The sequence below is a fragment of the Anomaloglossus baeobatrachus genome, chromosome 2 (genome assembly GCF_048569485.1).
Source record: "Anomaloglossus baeobatrachus isolate aAnoBae1 chromosome 2, aAnoBae1.hap1, whole genome shotgun sequence".
In the NCBI taxonomy this organism is placed as follows: Eukaryota; Metazoa; Chordata; class Amphibia; order Anura; family Aromobatidae; genus Anomaloglossus; species Anomaloglossus baeobatrachus.
This window is the reverse complement of record NC_134354.1, coordinates 684,732,388-684,748,297: the sequence shown is the minus strand read 5'-3', so window position 1 is coordinate 684,748,297 and position 15,910 is coordinate 684,732,388.

Genomic DNA, 15,910 nt, shown 5'->3' with positions numbered 1-15,910 from the left:
CGATTTCGCCATGACGTACTGGGTATGTCATGGATCCTTCAGTACCAGGGAGCCATGATGTACCCAGTACGTCATAGGTCGCTAAGGGGTTAATGTGCCGTCCTTCACATACACAAAAAATAAAAAACCACCATTCTTCTCACCTGTCCCGCGCTCCCTCGGCTCCTCACCTCTGCTTCTTGCTGTCTGCAGGCTGTGCCCCGGTGACTATCGCGGCCGGTTCAGGGACCGCAGCCCCTGGCAGCGATTTATGTCAGATCAGATGGTTGTTTTGCCGGCGCTGCGCGCGCACAGTTCTTGCCTCTGAGAACGCAGCGCCGGCAAAACACTCATCTAACAAAGTGCAGACAGTGGCTGCGGCCCCTGCACCGGCCGCGATAGTGAACAGGGGCACGGAACTGGGGGCTGCACGAAGCAGCCTGACGGGCCGCATGCGGCCCGCGGGCCGCGTGATTGAGACCCCTGAGCTAGATCCTTCTCCAACTATAGTGGAGTTTAAAAACAAAATAAGTATCCTAAAGCGGTCTTTACATGCTGCGATATCGATATCGCTAGTGAGCGTACCCGCCCCTGTCGGTTGTGCGTCACGGGAAAATCGCTGCCCGTGGCGCACAACATCGCTTACACCCATCACACGTACTTCCCTGCGACGTCGCTGTGGCAAACATGGAGAGCACGGGGGAAACATGGAGAGCACAGGGGGCAAACATGGAGAGCACGGGGCAAACATGGGAGCATGGGGGCAAACATGGAGAGCACGGGGGCAAACATGGAGAGCACGGGGGCAAACATGGGAGCACAGGGGCGAACATGGAGAGCGGGGGGCAAACATGGAGAGCGGGGGCAAACATGGAGAGCGAGGGGCAAACATGGAGAGCGAGGGGCAAACATGGAGAGCGAGGGGCAAACATGGAGAGCGGGGGGCAAACATGGGAGCACGGGGCAAACATGGGAGCACGGGGAAAACATGGGAGCACGGGGAAAACATGGGAGCACGGGGAAAACATGGGAGCACGGGGCAAACATGGAAGCACGGGGCAAACATGGAAGCAGAGGGGCAAACATGAGAGCACGGGGCAAACATGAGAGCATGGGGCATACATCAAAGCACGGGGCATACAAACAGAGCACGGGGCATACAAACAGAGCACGGGGCAAACAAACAGAGCACGGGGCAAACAAACAGCACGGGGCAAACAAACAGAGCACGGGGCAAACAAACAGAGCACGGGGCAAACAAATAGAGCACGGGGCAAACAAATAGAGCACGGGGCAAACAAATAGAGCACGGGGCAAACAAAAAGAGCACGGGGCAAACAAACAGAGCACGGGGCAAACATGGCTGCAAGGATGGGGGAAATGTGCAAAGATGGAGAGAAACATGGCTGCAAAGAAGGGGAAACATGCAAAGATGGGGGAAACATGACTGCAAGGATGGGGGAAACATGACTGCAAGGATGGGGGAAACATGCAAGGATGGGGGGAAACATGCAAGGATGGGGGGAAACATGACTGCAAGGATGGGGGACACATGCAAGGATGGGGGAAAACATGGCTGCAAGAATGGGGGAAACATGCAAGGATGGGGGGAAACATGACTGCAAGGATGGGGGAAACATGCAAGGATGGGGGAAAACATGCCAGGATGGGGTACATTTAGCAGGAAGGGGGATACATTTACAAGGATGGGGGGGAAACATGAAAGGATGGGGGGAAACATGCCAGGATGTGGGTACATGAACATGCCAGGATGAGGAAAAATGCCAGGATGGGGTACATTTACCAGGATGGGGTACATTTACCAGGATGTGGTACGTTTACCAGAAAAGGGGACATTTACCAGGATAAGGGAACATGCCTGAATGGGGTACATTTACCAGGATGGGGTCATTTAACAGCATGGGGGAACATGCCAGGATGGGGTACATTTACCAGGATGGGGTACATTTACCAGGATGGGGAATATGCTGGGATGGGGTACATTTACCAGGATGGGGCCATGATGGGGACAAATATACCAGAATGTAGGAAATATAAGTAAGGATGGGGGACATGTTTACCAGGAAGGGGGACAGAACTACACAATGAAGGGGGAAGGGAGCAACTCGTACATCTTTATGGGATTTCAAGATGTTCAGACTTTTAAATGTAGATGTGGAGTACAGGGTGAAATCTGATTGCATTCCAGGCTAAAATCTCTGTCTAATATGCTGTAATTTTTTCCAGAAAGATCATCAACTGCTGTGTCTGGAAAGGGCAGGGGCTCAGCTTCAATGTGTGGTAAGCATGCATGAGCGTGATGCCCCCTGCTGAAGAGAAGACGGCAAAGGTAAGGTTAAAATCAATTATTTACATAATAGGATTGGTTGGCACTTCGGAAAAAAAAATTGGTTTAGGGCCACAGTTTGGGCACTCGACCTGTAAAAGGTTCGCCATGACTGCCCTAGATCGTTAGCAATGTCGCAGCGTGTAAAGCACCCTTTAGACTGGAACGAGGAGTCTACCTAAAGAGGAAAGCACTTAGTAAATTTTATAATATCTGGCAGCCATGGATGGAGGTTCCAGGTCTCCCCTCTGGGACGTTGGTCCAGGATGCTATGTTAGACCATCTATTACTTTGCTAACAATGAGGGAGTAATTTTGGGGATGGGGGTCTGGCCACTCTTGAGTTGTCATGAAATGTTGGATGGTGCGGCCGGAAGAGAAAAGGAGGGATTGATCTGGTTAACAGTTGGGGGATATGGGGTGCGAGTGGATAGGAATGTACTGTAGAGTGATGAGGCCATATAGTGATTTTAAGCTGGACAGATGTACTGATGTAATTGTTATCTTTAATTTTCGTTACTTATAAGTTTAGCTTGTCTAAATGTTCTTTTATGGAATATCAAAATACTGATTTAAAATCGTACAGAGATAACATTTGTAATTTTGGAAAATACTGTGATACTAAGTTCATTATGGAGACGATATAAATGTTCTCGGAGGTATTTTCAAAATTGCTCTGTACTAACTGTTTTATGTTCAATAAAAATTATCTGATTTAAAAAAAACAAAACGAAACAACAAATCGACTGGAAGGGCTCAAAAACGCAAAAAGAATTGACATGTTGCAGCTTCAAAAACGCAGCCAAAAAAGATGCCCAGTGTGGACCGCAAAATAGAAAGCTCATTGATTTTGCTGGGAGAAGGAAATGCATGCATTTAGGTACATCTTTGTGATCTCAAAAACTCACCAAAAGATGTCCTGTGTGAACATAGCCTAAGATTGAAATAACATGGGAAATATTTAAATGTTCCTGTCTCCAAGATCCTATCTCAATATGTAGTAGCTATAATAGCAAATACCTCCATCCACTCATATAGTGAGTTAGTTGCTTGTGGTATTAACTATGGATAACAAGTTGCAAATTCCTGCACATGAGGTAAGAGACATGGCTATATCAGAACTATACTACATTTCTAATTGGAGGTATTTGCTATTACACCTACTACATTTTGGGAAAGGATCATTGAGATGGGAATACCTCTTTAAATCCTCTTTAAGTTTATAAGAGGTAAAGTACTTTTTTTTTTCCTCTCTTTTGTCCCCCTTCACCACGACAGCGCCACTGGAGAGAAAGGTCCACACATCTTAGGACAGGAAACCCACTGAAATGAAAGGGCAGCATCTCTCCACCGCATCAGTTTGGTTTCCTGTCCCAGGATGGGAGACCCAGAAGATCTGTGGCGCTGCGACGGTGAAGGACGGCTGTCCTGGGGCTGATCTGATGGCTGGAAGCATGGCATATTGCCAGGTCCTCGGCCTCAACCCCGGAAGCATCTCCAGGGGTGCTTTTCCTTTGGGATGGCACGCGACGCAGGGTTCGGGGGATAGGTCCAGGGCCGAGTACTCTACCCTGCGTTCGACATACCTGCTCGGAGTCCTGGGACTGTCCCTGCAACGAGTGTTCCAGATGAAGATCCAAGCTGCATTCCTGCTCGTCGCTCATGTCCTGTCCCTGTAGAAGAGCGTGCCGACAGTGTTCCTGCCGGCGTCTGCATTCCTGCTTGGCGCCGGTCGGCTGTGCCTGCAGTAGAACACACCGGTTGAAGATCCGGACGTGCCAGTGTGTCATGGCCAGATGACGTCAGCAGGAACTAGAAGCGGAAGAACATGCTGGTCATCGTTCCTGCTTAGCGACTGTCAGCTGTCCCTGCCATGAACGCGCCAGGTGAAGATCCAGAGGTCTGGTACGGCTGGATGACATCAGGCAAGAAAGCTGTTAACGGCGTGGGCAACGGCAGGATGGTACTGCCCCCTGCTACTTCATGTAGAGGATAGAATCGGTACGGGTAGTGGCATGGTCACACATGCCCCCTCCAGATCACAGCACTTGATCCAGAAGCAGCATCAGCATCAGCAGATGGGCCAACAGCGTATTCCCCACAGGAGTCTCCAGGACACTACTCAGCCCAGTGACTCGGTACTTCGGACATCTGCAAGAGTGGAGTCAGCCGCATGAGAAGTTCTCCTAGAGTGGTGAGATTTTGTCCTTTAGAATTTCATGACACCTCTTGAACTTGCTGCCATTGGCTTACCATCTGCAATGATGTGGTATTCCTGGCCGTGACTCCGCTTCTCCCCTGGGGAGCTATCGGTGAAGGCTGCACAAACTAGGTCTATCTGTCTGCTCCTTCTATGGAAGGGCATATATTGTGGATTTCTCACATTATTTTGGAGGTGGAGGCTGCCCTCCAGCTGATCCTCACGATGAATTGCTTTGTCCTTGTGGAACTAAACTGACATGGGAGATAAGGCTCAAATGTGGTAAGTTTATCCTAAGTCCACAGATGCATTACTCTCAAAGGTAAGTCTGATGCACCTTCGCTCCTCTGGGGCTGAGACCTCTCGGCTCTGACCACAAGCTGCATGGCTCTGCCCACACACTGCTCGGCTCCATCGTTTCCCAAAAAACCCTCACCTCTAGCTTTACGCCTTAGGTCTGTCGGGGCCTCACTGTTTTGTGGATCTTTTCTCACTGCTTCTTAGTCTTTGACCTTCACAGCTCACCCGCTGGATTTAAGCTTAACTGGAGTGCCCTCCGGGGCCTGCGTCTCGTGCTTCCGGGCTTATGCCACTGGGTTTATGCCTAATTCCTCCAAGCTTGTACCTCGTGCCTTCAGTCTCGTGCCTTCGGGCTTATGCATCCTGGCTTGGGCCTCGTGCCTCTGAGCTTGGTTCTCGTGCCTCCGGGCTTGGGCCTCCGAGCTGGTGCCTTGTGCCTCTGGGCTTGGGCCTCGTGCTTCTGAGTTGGTGCCTCATGCCTCTGGGCTTGGTCTTGAGCCTCCATGCTTGAGCCTCGTGCCTCTGAGCTTGTGCCTCCGGCCTACGGGCTTGTGCCTTCTGGCCTACGGGCTTGCGCCTATTGGCTCCACATCTAGCACGTTTGACCTTGCGCCTTTTGGTCTTGCGCCTTTTTTCCTTGTGCCTTTTTGCCTCATGCCTGTGACCTCGTACCTTTTGGTCTCCTACCTTGGGCCTGGCGTCTTCGGCTGCATGCCTCACATCTTGAGTCTTTAGCCTCGACTCTTGTTAGAGGGGCCTTGTTCTTTTGGACCTGAACTTAGCTTAGCGTGATAATCACCATACTCGGATTGCCATTTTACTTCCCCTCACAACAAGAGTCTAGGTTCAGCTACAGTCCGAATTCTTGCTAGTCGGGAGGGTTTGCTGTGTTTCATTACTAGGTCCTGCCTCTCATTTATAACTTATTGCTAAAGAGAGACAGTTATAGTGTTCATTCTTTAACGTGATGTGCTATCAATCCTGGAAGAGCAATAGCCCCATATTAAGGGGGAGTGTCCCTTTCTGGTTCCACATATGGTAATTGGACTATTTTCTGGACCAATGTCCCATTTACAAATTCTAGTATGAATATTCTGTGAGGTTTTTTTGGGTATCAGTTAATGCTGCTTCTGAGCACAGAGCCCCTTAGCGTCCCACATAGGCTCACTGCTCGCAGAGGACATTTTAGGGTTACTATTCCACATGGGCTCTAGCACCGTGTTAGCCAGTTGAAAAATGATTGATTGCTCTCAGTGAGAGAAACAAAATTAAAATTTTGTAGTTGTGATACCTTTTAATGGCTAACTAAAATAAAATGATATTACAAAGCAATCTTTTCTGAGATGTCTCTAAAGCTTGCTTTGTAGCATCATTTTATTTTAGTTAGCCATTAAAAGGTATCACAGCTACAAAATTTTAATTTTGTTTCTCTCACTGAGAGCAATAAGTCCGTTCTAGTGACTGACAGTGGCAATTTCATGTTATTTGAGTATAGTCCTTTCATAGTTAGGCTATGTGCGCACGTTGCGTAATTGCATGCAGTTACGCTGCGATCTGCACCGCAGCGTAACTGCATGCATCCTGCGTCCCCAGCACAATCTATGGAAGCGCACGTTCTAAGAAGTGACATGTCACTTCTTTCGTGCACTCTGCATGAAGTCCCTGCTCTGTCTATGGGAGGGGCTACATGCAGAGCACATGAAATCGGCTTTTGTTTCTGCAGCGATTTGAAGCGCACGTTTGCTCTTTAACTCGCTGCAGAAATTTCTGCAGGGCCAGTACACAACGTGCGCACATAGCCTTAGGCAGTCCGCCCAGGTGTCAAGTGGTTGTTTGTACTAGCTCTATTCGGACTAAGGTCCTGTGCAGGATGCCTCGGGTATAACAAGTCAGCTCTTTCAATATATACAGTATGTGTCTGAGTTTGGAAATCCGCATTTTTCCAGGCCTCTTTCCTCAGATTCTAAAGGCGGCGTTAGACGCTACGATGTATCTGACGATATATCGTCGGGGTCACGGTTTCTGTGACACACATCCGGCATCATTAGCGACGTCGTTGCATGTGACATCTACGAGCGACTCCGAACGATCGCAAATAGGATGAAAATCGTTGATCGTTGACACGTCGTTCAGTTTCAAAATATTGTTCATCGTTTGGAACGCAGCAGACATATTGGTACGTTTGACACACTGCCAATGACAAACAACATACAAACGACCGCCTTGGTCAAACAATTTATCGCTGAACGTTGTTGCGTCGTTTGTGAGATCGTTACGTGTGACCGCAAATAAACGACCTATGTGCGATCTCGGCAAATCGTAACAACGATCTGGGCGTGTCACATTGTTTAAGAGATCGTCAGATAAATTGTAGCGTGTAAAGCGGCCTTAAGAAGCCGAGAGCCCTCTAGATTTAGGCTTGTCTCCTTAGGAATAATGACCATTGCTTCTCCCTCTGTTGGTCTGATGATCAATCCGGTTTGGTGTTCCCAACATACGTGCCTTCCGGACTACGGTTCCACATGTCTATAGTTTATGGGGTTCGCCTCTTTTTCTGCAACCAGGGGATTTATGAATAGAAGTCTTTAGGCTTCCGAGTCCAGAAGGTGGTCTCTGGTGGAAGGGCGGCTAGTAAGGGCCTTCTAGTCAAAGGGTACAATAGCGAGATGGAGGATGGGAGCATTCAGAGCTCAAAAGCAGGTTTGCGCCGCATGGTATTACTGCCCACTCTACCAGGTTAGTGGCGACTCCCTGGTATGAGAAGATGGACATGCCTCTTCAACTGATTTGCAAGGCGGCAACATGGTCTTCTCTTCCACCTTCATTTATCACTGCTGATTAGATTTGTCATCCATGGTGACTTACCACTCAATAGAGGGTTTCTACAAGCTGTGGTCCCTCCCTAGATGCTATTTTTTCTATCAGAATCTCTCTGGTGACGCTGTCGTGGTGAAAGGAAAAATCTAAATTGCTTGCTTGTAATGTTTTTTTTTCCAGAACCCATGACAGCGCCACTACTTCCAATCTATTTTTCTTTTAGAGTTTACTCTCTGGTGTTGTAAACACAGTCTGCGAGTAGTAGAAGATGTTGGTGACGGTATATATTGATATGCTTTTTCTGGTATTCCTCTCTGTCTCTGAAACTTAACTGATGCGGTGGAGAGATGCCGCCCTTTTATTTCAGTGGGTTTTCTGTCCTAAGATGGGTGGACCTCTCTCCGGTGGCGCTGTTGTGGGTTCTGGAAAAAAACATTACCAGTAAAGTAATCTACATTTTATGAATGGAAATTTAGTACAATTTTTCAGAATGCCAATAGTCTGTTTAGCAAACTCTTCCAACCAAAATGTGGCCATTGTCTAAAGTCTACTATGTTGTCCCTCCCATAATATGACACCTCTACAAGAGTCATGCATGAGGTAATAGAAGATAATATGTAAACCTGTTCTCATAAACGATGCTACTCTTCATTTGGTGGTTTTGGGAAGTTTATTTTTAACAGATAAAGAAATTTACAACTGTAGCTCTGATGGGGAAATGGAAGATGGAGAATTAGAGGGGCTTTACTTTGTCTTCTTACTCTAGCGATTATGAAGGTTGGTTATGTTTTCCTACTGAGAAGATGGATCAGCTGGTGAAAGCATTTGGATCAACATTGAAAATAGAGGATATAAATGAAAAATAGAGCCATGCTAGATATGTTCTGTGGAATGGAGGTCCTTAAAAATTCCCGAAAAGAAAAATTTCATCCATGTAAAAAGGAATGTAAGAGACCGGATATTAAGGGGCTCACCTTGAAGGGAGTTAAAAGAAAATGTTTATCAGGTTTGGGACAAAGCACAAAAGATCGATGGGGCCATTTCTAGAATATCTTGTAAGTCCACTTTACTTTTTGACAGTGCGAGTCTTTAGGGACCCATTAGGTAGGAAGGCGAAAATGTTCCTAAAAAGAGCTTGGGAGTTAGGAGCGGCAACCTTCAAACATAATATAGTAGCAAAGCTTTAATCATATGGCTCAGCCAGCAGGAATGTCAGATTAAGAAATAAGTCTTTGAGACCACTTGTAAGCAGATCTCCAGACTATCCTAAATGCGGCAGATTTTTGGGCAGAGAGTGAGACAGCACACACTTACTGCTTGTCAAATTCAACCTGCTGGGTTCGGTGGTTGAAAAAGTGGTCAGAAGATGTTCAGTTGAAATCCAGACTGTGGCATTCTTTGTCAGGGCGATTAGTTTTTTTGGTCCGGTTTTGGTTGAGATTCATGCTAAAGCATCTGATCTAAGGAAGGGATTTCCATCTACAAAGCTCTCAAAGTTTAAAAGGCATTTTCAACCATTCAGGAAGACTAAGGATTTACATTATATCAAAATGTGAATACACCCCTCACATTTTGTAGCCTGCAACATGTCATTTTAAACTCCATAATCAGTGTAACCATCCTGCTTCTGTGTCTCCTCAAAAGCTCCATGCTCACAATTAAATAGGAAGCTTTGCATGTCGGCCAGGTAGACGTGAGGAAGAAAGTACACAGGGTGCTTTGTGCTTGCCAATCCCCTGTCCAGGATGCAGATACCTCCTGCTCTGCACCTGTCGTTGTATATTCGCAAGCCCAATCAGCAACGCTGTCAGATGGTTTTTTTTTCTTTCCCCCCAGCCCAGGGTTCAAGTATCCCTACCCCAGGCCTTGACATGGAAATTAAAATATACAGCCAGCCAAACAAACACCCACAGGCCCAAAATGGCATATTTGCAGACTGCTTGCCATGGAAATGTTGCCGTTTAGACTTATGGACACAGGCTTGCTGCAACCTCATGGCAGCTTCTGGTCTTTGGTACTCGCTCCTCAGCCACCACTATTTTTTGCCCTGCAACAGCACGTGTTTTCCAACATCAACTGTGCCCTGACCAGCGCAGTTAATCAAAAATGTCCATAGAATAATCAATATATGGACAAGTGCTTGTGGCCAGGGATGTTAATTTTCTTTTACCACTGCATCCTTACACACACAAGAGGGTCAAATCAGGGGAGATCTAATCAAAGGACCCGAAACAGGCTTAGATTTCTCTAAATTTGACCCTGATTTGTCCCTCTCAGACCGCAGAGGTTGGCACCCAAAATTGACACAATAGTGTCCCTACTCAACATTGGCTCACTGTAGAGATAAAAATATAGCGCATATGAGAAGCACCCGTGGAGTGATTTCTGTATATTTATATTATAGAATTGCTCACCTGGTTAGGTTGTGCGCCCTCGCACAACCCCGGTGTTAGATGTATAATTCCTCTGGGAGATGAGGGACTGTCTCAGCTGGCGTTATCCGTTGTTCTGCTGGGTGGATCCAGGTTTGTTGCCGCTGCTGGCTTCAGATTCACCGACTTGTTGAATCCTGGAGCTCTGTGCGGACCTGCGTCCTCCCGCTGTTAGTTCAAATGATCTGATGGATTCTATTACTCACAGCAGCTCTACTCGGATTCCCTTATGGGAGTAGGCATATAGAAAAAAGATTCTGGTCTTTGTGAGCGCTAGTTATAGATCTTTGGTCTTTGATCTTTTAAGAAATTTGGCTTTATTATTAATAACATAAAGCTCTTGTATTAAATGCTCTTGTTACACCTGAGAATTTAATATGTGAAGTGCTCTTGTTACACCTGAGGATGGCAAGTGTATCTTGCTGAAACGCGTTGTGTTAATACAAGAGCTTTATGTTATTAATAATAAAGCCAAATTTCTTAAAAGATCAAAGACCAAAGATCTATTACTAGCGCTCACAAAGACCGGAATCTTTTTTCTATACTCAACATTGGCTGTCACATAAATTTTGGAGAGCTCTCAGGCGGCCCTACTCAGACATTTGGAATGCCCTCTGGTGGCCCTCTACCAGAAATTTTGGAGGACTCTCACTCATACATTTGGGACGGCAGATCAGTGGTTAGCACTGCAGTCTCTGGACACACTACGCTGGGGCTCTGGGTTCAAATCCCACCAAGGACAACTTGTGCAAGGGGTTTGTATGATCTCCCTGTGTTTGCGTGGGTCTACATTTTAAAAGGCCCACAGGTGGCCCTCTACCAGAAATTTGGGAGGGCCCTCATTGATACATTTGGGAGTAATACTGGATGTGTTTTGTAAAGGCTTGATTTTCTTATTATCCCTCCCAGCGCCCAGATCACTTTAAATAAAATGGAGCTCAGAATCGACAGATTAATTTAGGGTGTGTAAAATTAATTTTTAACACCATGCGGTGCATTTGAAGAGGACGCAGCTTCCTCCAGGATGGGGGTCTGAAGTGTCAGTGTGCACTGAGCACAACCCTGGGAACTTCTGCCACATCCATAACCAGACAGAGCGACAGCTTCTCAAAACAAAGAACATGTGTCTTGGAGGGTATTATAAAGAGAAATAAATTGGAGGATATCGCCCAGATATCTGCGGAAAGTATTATGCAGGTGACGGGAACTGGTACTGAACTTAAGTGTGTTGAGAAATGTGCACAACCAATATTTGGTGGTGGTCAAAATACGTATCATGCAAGGGTCTTAGGAAAGGCAAGAAGACAAACTCAGCCACGTGTGTCAGACTACCAAGAGGCAAGCTTTCAGTGTCCCCATCAGGACAAAAACTATCCATCATCTCCTCCTCCTGCCACTCCTCCTGATCCTGCTGTTCATGCTGAACAGACAAGAAGTTGTTGGTAGTCCCCTCTGTAGTGCAGACAATCAACCCCTGTTCCTCCTCCTCAGCATCCTTCTCTTGATTATCACTCAATCTGGGCTGAGAAGATGGGATGAGACTGAGCTCGGTAATATTACCCAGTATACACTGTGTGCAGAATTATTAGGCAAATGAGTATTTTGATCACATGATACTTTTTATACATGTTGTCCTACTCTAAGCTGTATAGGCTTGAGCGCCAACTACCAATTAAGTAAATCAGGTGATGTGTATCTCTGTAATGAGGAGGGGTGTGGTGTAATGACATCAACACCCTATATAAGGTGTGCTTAATTATTGGGCAACTTCCTTTCCTTTGGCAAAATGAGTCAGAAGAGAGATTTTATGTGCTCTGAAAAGTACAAAATTGTGAGATGTCTTGCAGAGAGATACTGCAGTCTTGAAATTACCAAAGTTTTGAAGTGTAATCACCAAACAATTAAGCGTTTCATGGTAAATAGCCAACAGGGTCGCAAGAAGCGCGTTGGGCAAAAAATGCGCAAAATAACTGCCCATTTATTGAGGAAAATCAAGCATGAAGCTGCCAAGATGCCATTTGCCACCAGTTTGACCATATTTTAGAGCTCCATCATTACTGGAGTATCAAAAAGCACAAGGTGTGCCATACTCAGGGACATGGCCAAGGTAAGGAAGGCTGAAAAACGACCACCTTTGAACAAGAAACATAAGCTAAAACGTCAAGACTGGGCCAAGAAATATCTTAAGACTGATTTTTCAAAGGTTTTATGGACTGATGAAATAAGAGTGACTCTTGATGGGGCAGATGGATGGGCCAGAGACTGGATCAGTAAAGTGCAGAAAGCTCCACTCCGACTCAGACTCCAGCAAGGTGGAGGTAGGGTATTGGTATGGGCTGGTATCATCAAATATGAACTTGTAGGAACTTTTTGGCTTGAGGATGGAGTGAAGCTCAACTCCCAGACCTACTGCCAGTTTCTGGAAGACAACTTCTTCAAGCAGTGGTACAGGAAGAAGTCGGTATCGTTCAAGAAACACATGATTTTCATGCAGGACAATGCTCCATCACATGCATCCAACTACTCCACAGCGTGGCTGGCCAGTAAAGGTCTAAAAGATGAAAAAATAATGGCATGGCCCCCTTGTTCACCTGATCTGAACCCCATAGAGAACCTGTGGTCCCTCATAAAATGTGAGATCTACAGGGAGGGAAAACAGTACACCTCTCGGAACAGTGTCTGGGAGGCTGTGGTGGCTGCTGCACGCAATGTTGATTGTAAACAGATCAAGCAACTGACAGAATCTAATATATTTGGTTTTTATTAAGTTTCCTAATAATTCTGCACAGTAATAGTTACCTGCACAAACAGATATCCTCCTAAGATAGCCAAATCTAAAGAAACCCCACTCCAACTTCCAAAAATATTAAGCTTTGATATTTATGAGTCTTTTGGGTTGATTGAGAACATAGTTGTTGATCAATAATAAAAAAATCTTCTAAAATACAACTTGGCTAATAATTCTGCACACAATATAAGTTCTTGCTATATAGCCACCTGGTCACCTTGCATAGCTTCCTCTTTCAGTGTGAGCAGCAAGTGTTTCAGTAGACACAGCAGCAGGATGGTTAGGTTGATTATGCCATCATCGCCGCTCAGCATTATGGTGTAGTCATCAAAGTTTTGAAGAACATTCAAGATATCAGACATCCATGCCCATTCCGCACTTGTTACAGTGCCTACAAGTAGTATTCAACCCCCTGCAGATTTAGCAGGTTTGATAAGATGCAAATAAGTTAGAGCCTGCAAACTTCAAACAAGAGCAGGATTTATTAACAGATGCATAAATCTTACAAACCAACAAGTTATGTTGCTCAGTTAAATTTTCATAAATTTTCAACATAAAAGTGTGGGTCAATTATTATTCAACCCCTAGGTTTAATATTTTGTGGAATAACCCTTGTTTGCAATTACAGCTAATAATCGTCTTTTATAAGACCTGATCAGGCCGGCACAGGTCTCTGGAGTTATCTTGGCCCACTCCTCCATGCAGATCTTCTCCAAGTTATCTAGGTTCTTTGGGTGTCTCATGTGGACTTTAATCTTGAGCTCCTTCCACAAGTTTTCAATTGGGTTAAGGTCAGGAGACTGACTAGGCCACTGCAACACCTTGATTTTTTTCCCTCTTGAACCAGGCCTTGGTTTTCTTGGCTGTGTGCTTTGGGTCGTTGTCTTGTTGGAAGATGAAATGACGACCCATCTTAAGATCCTTGATGGAGGAGCGGAGGTTCTTGGCCAAAATATCCAAGTAGGCCGTGCTATCCATCTTCCCATGGATGCGGACCAGATGGCCAGGCCCCTTGGCTGAGAAACAGCCCCACAGCATGATGCTGCCACCACCATGCTTGACTGTAGGGATGGTTTTCTTGGGGTCGTATGCAGTGCCATCCAGTCTCCAAACGTCACGTGTGTGGTTGGCACCAAAGATCTCGATCTTGGTCTCATCAGACCAGAGAACCTTGAACCAGTCTGTCTCAGAGTCCTCCAAGTGATCATGAGCAAACTGTAGACGAGCCTTGACATGACGCTTTGAAAGTAAAGGTACCTTACGGGCTCGTCTGGAACGGAGACCATTGCGGTGGAGTACGTTACTTATGGTATTGACTGAAACCAATGTCCCCACTGCTATGAGATCTTCCCGGAGCTCCTTCCTTGTTGCCCTTGGGTTAGCCTTGACTCTTCGGACAAGCCTGGCCTCAACACGGGTGGAAACTTTCAAAGGCTGTCCAGGCCGTGGAAGGCTAACAGTAGTTCCATAAGCCTTCTACTTCCGGATGATGCTCCCAACAGTGGAGACAGGTAGGCCCAACTCCTTGGAAAGGGTTTTGTACCCCTTGCCAGCCTTGTGACCCTCCACGATCTTGTCTCTGATGGCCTTGGAATGCTCCTTTGTCTTTCCAATGTTGACCAAGTATGAGTGCTGTTCACAAGTTTGGGGAGGGTCTTAATTAGTCAGAAAAGGCTGGAAAAAGAGATAATTAATCCAAACATGTGAAGCTCATTGTTCTTTGTGCCTGAAATACTTCTTAATACTTTAGGGGAACCAAACAGAATTCTTGTGGTTTGAGGGGTTGAATAATAAATGACCCTCTGAATAAACTTTTCACAATTTAAAAAAAAAAAAAATAAAAAAAGAAATAACATTCTTTTTTGCTGCAGTGCATTTCACACTTCCAGGCTGATCTACAATCCAAATGTCACAATGCCAAGTTAATTCCGAATGTGTAAACCTGCTAAATCTGCAGGGGGTTGAATACTACTTGTAGGCACTGTATGTAGGAAGGGTGATTGGAAGTCCAATGGGAATGTTGGAGCTGGTAATCAACTACTGCTCTTTGCTGCTCACTAACCCTTGTGTAATGTTAAGTTCCAGCTTGTGGGCAGGTTGCAAAGCATTCAGTGAGGTGGCAATGGAAAGCACTGCCGCAGCACTGTCAGACTGGTGGCGGTGGTAGGTGACTTTCTGAAATGGGCGCAGACACAGTGTACCTTGACAACTAGCTACGGCAAGTCTGGGTATGAATTCAGAAACTGCTGTACAACTAAGTTAACCATGTGGACCAGGTTGCCAAGTATCAAAGCAGCGAAACGGTTACACCCATTATCGCACACTACCAAGCCTGTTCTAGGTTCAGCGGCAAGAGCTACCAATCAGTCTGGTTTAAGACCTTTCAACAGCTCTGCTGTGGTGTGCGGTTTATTACCTAAAGAGATGAGTATCAATAGTGCCTGTTGCCGCTTTGCTGAGGCAGTGTTGCACGCTCCCACCTGGGGACTGATTAGGAGGGTAATTCTGCCAAGGATGAGGAGCAGGAGGAGGAGGTGCGGAAGCTGGTGTACAAAGAAAGGGAAACCCTGATAGAACTTGGGCCATCTATTCTATGTATCAGAAGCATGTGTACCAGGGTACATCTCCATCCCGACCTCCACCAGGTTCACACAGTGTGTTGTCAAGGAAATGTAGCATCCCTTTCCACAAGCGCTTGTTCACGTGTCTGTGGTTAAGTGGACCTCCTAGTAATTGCATTGATCAGAGCATGGGTGATGTGGTTGGACACGTGCGTTTGTAAGGTGGAGAGGACACACTGGGAAAAATAGTGGCGGCTGGGGACTGAGGGACAGCTGCTGCCAAGAGGTTGCGGAAAGACTCAGTCTCCACAAGCCGGAGTGGCAACATGTCCAGGACAAGCAGTCTGGCAATGTGGCCGTTTAGTGTTTGGGCAAGTGGGTGAGTATTACCGCTTCCGTTCAAAAGTCTGGGGTAGGGACAACTGAACGCTACACTGGGAGAAGGGATGAGATGTGGTCGCTGATGTTAGTTGTGTATATGCAACAA